At 37.2% G+C, this 6522-nt stretch overlaps 1 protein-coding gene across 1 annotated transcript in view; it reads left to right on the forward strand.

The window, feature by feature from the left end:
- Positions 1–386: 386 nt before the first annotated feature.
- Positions 387–6522, forward strand: part of ngfa (nerve growth factor a (beta polypeptide)) — a 21472-nt gene continuing 15336 nt past the window's right edge. The window contains exon 1 of the mRNA XM_024293116.2: positions 387–1784. The gene's annotated coding sequence lies outside the window, so the exon portion shown is untranslated. The remainder of the gene's footprint in view (positions 1785–6522) is intronic.

Consider the following 6522-nt stretch of genomic DNA (forward strand, 5'->3'; position numbering starts at 1 on the left):
GACAGGATAGCAAAAAAAAAGAAACATTTCATGTATTTTTTGTTTTGTTTTATTATTGCGGCTAAAATCTCGTAAAGGCTACAAAGGACAAGGTCATTTTGTTGTATCTTTTATTTGGAAATGCTCGGCACAGTCTTCCTGGAAATGATTGCTCAAACTCTGTGTTTGTTCTCCATAGACATCATCATGTCAAGTCTGACATCGCCAATTATGCAAACCCCATGCCATTTAGTTATTTTTCAAATATGTTTTATATTTAGCATTCAATGGATTTTTTTTATCTTGATCATGGTTGAAAATGCAGCACAGATTAAATCACTGTTAGATCGTCTGATCAGCTGTGATCCTCCCATACAATTTCAAAGTCATAGTCATTGACTCCAACCCCAAAATGCCTGACGTATGAGGATATTGGTGCACTTTTGACCTTCTTTCCACCCTCTTAGTCAAAGGACTCACCCCTTCTCAGCATTTCTCAGCATTTAACCCAGGGTGCAGGGCTGTGGTTCACTGCCTGGGGTTTTCCCGTCCAGATTCTTGGTAACAACAAAGACCAAGCAGTTTTGACAGTGACTGAAACGTGCAAACAGGCATTTATGCTCAAAGAAATGTCCCAAATATCAAATATCTTGGGAAACAGACGATCCTTCTAAAAATGTTATTGATTTATTTTCTTTTTTAATTTTGTACATCTTTCTCAAAAGACACTGAAATTACTTTCTCAAAAAATTTAAGGATGACACTAACACACAATCCCGTCTTTCTCTGATTTTGTCCTTTTTTTCCCTCCTGTTTGTCGGAGAGCAGTGATGGGATGTGCGCTCGCTGCCAGGGGGCCTGACAACGATATGGCTCAAGTCCGAGGGAAAAACTTGATGAGAATGCAAGACCAAAGGGATCATAATAAAGATGCATAAACAAGAAAGAGGAAGACCAGTCTGAGAGGTACTGTTGTGATACCAGAGCCTGGAGGCTCTGCTGAATGCTGGGTGTGGCTGCCAACTACCAGAGACTTGATATCACAGTTTGCTTTTTTTTTCTCCTTCTTCAAAGTTTTTCCGTTTTCTGTCTTTTCCCTTCATTTGCAACTGTCAAGTAGCAGAACTGAATTCCTGGTTGCAACAGACCATCAAAGATCTATTCTTACAAACGTGTGTTACTGGGCTTCACATTTTCACTGTTAGGAACATAACAGGGACTAATCAGGTTATGAGAGGAGTCAATTTAATGGCTTTTCCCCTAAAAAAAAAAAAATCAATGCAAAATTTTTAATTTTATTTTTATTCAACATTTTTTTCTAGTTGTTAATTGTTTAATACATTGATATACAGTTCACCAGTGTCTTTAAGGGTGAGGGGAAAAATGACTTGACCTTGACCCTTAACCCTTGACCCCCACGTGAATTTTCACATCAACACAACTTTGTGTCTCTGAAGACAAATTCACTTGGATGAAGTGATCATGAATGGCAGCAGCGACACACTTTTCGCTCCGTACGTCTGTAAAAGGTAGGCACTAGGACCTACCATGAGCCACATAGTAGGGAGGAAGCAGCTTTGGGACTCCTCTCTTAAACTTTTAGAACAATCCATTTCCCAAAGAGAGTGTGAGGGAGACAGACTGAAGTGGATGGCCCAGGACCTGGATGCACTGCTCTGAAAACTGGGATTTGGAGTTTGGGATCATTCTGACCTTAGCGGCAAAAGAGAGAGGCGGAATATAAATTAACACCTTTTGTGGAAGTGTGTCCTCATTAGGGAAAGTGAAGGAGCCTACTGAGAGGGGTAAGTGTGGAATTCAACAAATAGAGTCAATCTTACAAATGCGCTTGACATGAGTTGATGGACAACAAGAGACTTAATCTTTGTGATTCTGCCCTTTTCTCCCAAACCTGTCATTAAGTGAAAGTGGAGCCTTTGAACTGAGATTGACTATAGAAAGGAGGCAGAGAAGAGAACATTCCAGCTGGCTTTGACACCCAGGAGGTGGTGTGAAAAGTTTAACTAGATCATTTTGGTCAATACTATCTGTGATGTCAAGTGTTTTCAGGATTTCTCGTCAGTAAATTTTTCAGACTTCTGGAATTCTCTGAATGAGTCAAGTTGCAGTGAAAGGGAAAACAGAAAGTAGAGACAAGATGCATAAAAAAGTAGTTTATACAAATTTCAGTGGGAACCCGTTTACTACTCAGCAAACTTCAGAGACATCAGGTTACCTTGTGTTTTTTCTCCCCCTCGTCTTTTTCTAGCTGTCTTTCTCTCCTCTCATGTTACACAACCCTCAAAAGACTTGTAGATTGTGATGAGCTCCAATGTCCAAAGTAAAAAAAAAAGTTGGTGGGGTTTTCTGAAGGAGGGGCCTCCTGCTTTCATGGGTGTGCTTCTGATCAACTTTTGAGTTTGATCGGACTCTTTGCAATTGTGTGTTTGTGGTTGTGCAGTCATGTGTGCTAAACACAGACTTCATGCCTGCCACTCCTACAAGGGAATTCCTTTCGGGCTTTGAGTTGGGGGGGGGGTGTGACGGCGAACAAACATTTACACGCACAAACTAACATACAACTGGAAGAGCGTCAGTGGTGTCAAACAGATCCTTCGACTCATGTAACTCCTGCTGCTTTTAGAGGAGATCATTTTGATGAAGACGTAGACATTCACATGAAGATGCATCAAATGTTCACACATTTGCAGATGACTCTCTAATGTGATTAATAAACTCTTATATTTTCAGGTAAGTTAGGTGAGAGGCTTTACAATTATGACCTTAGAAAGTGGGTCATATTTGGAACAAACAAGAAAAAAAGCTTCACCATCATAACATTTTTACATTCAAACAGAAATAGAATACATATAAATGCAAATATTTAAAAACTTTTGCAACCATCACAGACCAGAACTGGAACTGGCTTTTTTTTTTTAAATGAAAAAATAATCTGTATGGGACATCTATGTTTAAAGACTGACTCAGTAGTTGTACTGGTCAAGGTATTTGACATCTGAACCAATGTCAAATGTGTTTTTTTCCACTGTTCAAATTGTGTCATACAGTACAAAAAATGCATTTTTTTCTTCTAACCGCAGCTGTCATTCAGACCTCTCCCTTTGTCAGATTTTTGTTTGAATCTGTTCACATTGTGCCCTGGCTGGTGTGCTGCCTTCTGTGTGACATTTGTCACGTAACCTCAGGGGCTGTTTCTCTGATAGCAAATGCATATTTTTCCATTCTGACACCAAACATGATTTACTTTGCTACTCATCTGTTTGTGATCTAGAAATGGGTTTTGTTTGTACCTGGTATCAATTTTGAATAGTGTATCCAGGGCCAGTGCTAAAAAAAAGTGTTCGTCCCTCCATAGACGTATAAACTAGTGTTCCTGTGTGAATGGAGGGCAGATGGACAGTGCTGTTTTCCCCTGCAGACAAAGATGTCTGTGATTATTCATGACCCTCTCAGGTTTCCCTTTGAAGTTGAGTTACAGCTTTCCCTATGTTAGCTCCAGTGTATTTGCAGGCACAATTGTGTATATAGTGTGTGTAAGTATGAGGATAGAGAGAAAATAAAAGAATTAAGACACCGCTTATGAAGGCTAAAAATGTCAACTTTTTGGTGATATGTGGAAAATCTTATGTTGAACTGTTTATAGGTTGATTTAAATACATTAAACAAATCTTCAGATGCTCATAAATTATTTTGTTTTTATTTTACTTCATGTCAATACATGCACCCTTGCTCCATTAAAATGTCACGTAATTGGAATGATGTGAGCTGTCCAGATGACATTTCTTCTCTTAGGTCACCTGACTATGGGAGGGACTACTACGGCACGCCTGGCACTATAATAAAACTGCTAATTCACAAAATGAACTTTACACACAATTTAACATGCATGATAAAAAGATAAATAAATATTAGAAAAAGATTTGCAAGTTTTAGGATGTGTAATAGAAAAAAATACAGTTCAGACTTTTAAGTTGTAGATTTATTTCAGATATATTTAAAAATCACAGAAGAAAAAAACTTTTAACTGAAGAAATAGAGTATTTGTTTTCATTTCTGTAAATTCTTGGTCATAGAAACAAAAGCATCAGAAAAAAGGCCTTTTAATACTAAAGATCCTCAGACACCTGAGATTTAAGATCCTTTATGTATTGATAAGGTTTAACATCTAAATGAACTAAGTCTGTCATGAACATGAAAGAAAGAGCTGGATAATGATCAAGCGTGAATCTATCCAAGAAATTGATTTTTAACCTTTTTAATGTAAGAACAATTAAATAATATTTGATAAAACAGCTTTTTATAAACTGACTACTTGGAAATTACTCGTACTAAACTATTAAAAAAAGAAAATAAAATAGTCCACATCTACTTCTCTATTAGAAAGCCATGGTGCAGAGATAGAGCGATCAACTTCTGACTGGAAGAGTGCAGGTTCAGTGCCCACCTATGTGTCGAACTGTCCTTGGGCAAGACACCGAACCCCAAATTGATCCTGGTGGTCACAGGCTGGTACCATGTACGGCAGTAGAGTTACCATCAATGTAGTGAATGGGACAGCCACTGTAAAGTACTTGGGCTTTCTAAGGTGCTCTATAAGTATTACACACCATATTAAAAAAAAAAATATATATATATATATAAGGAACACCAAATTTTAGATGTGTTTTACTTGTCATGCCAATGTTAAATTGAAACAGGAATTTTGTGTTAAAAAATTACAATAGATTCCAATTAACCATTTTTTTAAAGGAGCATGCATCATGCACACAGTAGGCTTCATTTGCTTCTGATCTCCATTTTTGTTTGAGCTCATTTTTTTTTTAATTAACAGGTAAAGTAATTTTGCAAACGGCTTTATTTTACTTTTGCCTCCTAAAATTGCTAAAGTTTGCAGGACTGACTTCTACATAAGAGGTGTCAAATGTGAATATTGTTTTAGTAGAGAAAGCAAGTAAAACTTGTGACCTAAAATGAGACCACCTGGCTTTATCTGTTGTCTAGAACCAACATTTTTTTAAATCCTTTTTTTGTTGTTGTGTTTGTTTGTTTGTTTTATCTTTGCACTTAGAACTTAGGTTGTCTTATCTTTGAAAATCTTAGCACCCTATCTTTCATCTTACTTTGGATTCTTTTATTTAAATCTACGCAATAGCTTCTTTTTTTTTAAGCAAAGTGGGTAAACGAAGCAAACGTGACACTTGTTATTTAAAGTTAAAAAAAAGAGATAAATCTTAACTATATAGAAGCTGCTCTAGTGTGTGAAACTGAGAGAGTATTTCATGGTTCAAATCCAAACCCATGACTGTGCTCATCTTTTTTGGGTCAATGCACAGTTTGCAGTAAGAACATCTGGTGACATAAACCCATTTGAAAGGTCTGTCTGAAATCAGTGGGAAAGGCAAAAGGGCAGAGTTCATGCTCAGGGTTTTATGTCTGCATGCAGAGGAAAACAGGCCCCTGGTAGTCACTGCAGGTCAATGGTTTGAACCATGAATGCAGAAGTAGGGAGCCCAGGGCAAAAAGTAACGGTAAATACAATCAGTCTTCAAAACTGCTTTGCATTTATTGTTGCTAGGTAGAATAGAATCATAATACAGGTCTAAATATTTTTCTTCCAGTTTTCTATGGGCTTTAGCTTGAGAACAACTAATGCAGGCTTTCTGTGGAATATTTCAAAGGAGGAATCTTGATTCTTAATGCAGATAAAACAATACAGGATTGATAACGTGCAACATCTCCATTCCTCAGTAACTCCAGTTGACTTTGCTTTATAAACAACGTCTCATGTTGTTTGAAGGAAAGTCTTTTCAGCAGAAATACCAACAAACCGTGTTTGACATTCATAACTTTTGGCCTGAACTCCTGACAGACATATTTTTTTACATAATCACAAACGATACATTTATGTTTATTGACTTTTCCTGAAAAGACTGACATTTGTGTGAGAAATCCTCTGATTGCTGACAATATGGGTCCGACAGTTTCTACTTCAAAGGGGTACCTGCATCTTTTCTTATGTTCACTTTCTAAAGTGACGAATGTGTAGACATGCCTGCTCATTCTGCATTAAATGCTTCTGTGACTCTCAGCTATGGCTCCTCTATCTTTTCAAGCAAATGCACGCAAGACGAACGCAGTAGCTGATAAATCATCCAATTGCTGAGGCCTTTCTTACTGCAAGAAAAACAGTATAGCGATCCTAATCTGTTGACTTAGTGCACATCTGCTGTTTTGAATTGTTTCGCTACCAGTCATTTTGTCTGTCTGTCTGTGTCTACATTTGGACTTTTTTGATGACACTGTCTTGATCTCACTTTTTTGCCCTTTGTACTAAATAGTAGTTAAACGCAGCCTGTCTGGACATGAAAAGCTGATTTTCTTTTGTATTAACTAAGTAATTTACTAATATTAAAGTGTCAGTTTTGGATTTGCTTGTTAAATTTCTTATTGGCTCCAAAAATGTCAGTTTTAACACGTTTGATCCATATAAAGTAGAAGATAAAAGGAGTACAAAGTAAAAAA

Source organism: Oryzias melastigma, linkage group LG7, assembly GCF_002922805.2.
Source record: "Oryzias melastigma strain HK-1 linkage group LG7, ASM292280v2, whole genome shotgun sequence".
In the NCBI taxonomy this organism is placed as follows: Eukaryota; Metazoa; Chordata; class Actinopteri; order Beloniformes; family Adrianichthyidae; genus Oryzias; species Oryzias melastigma.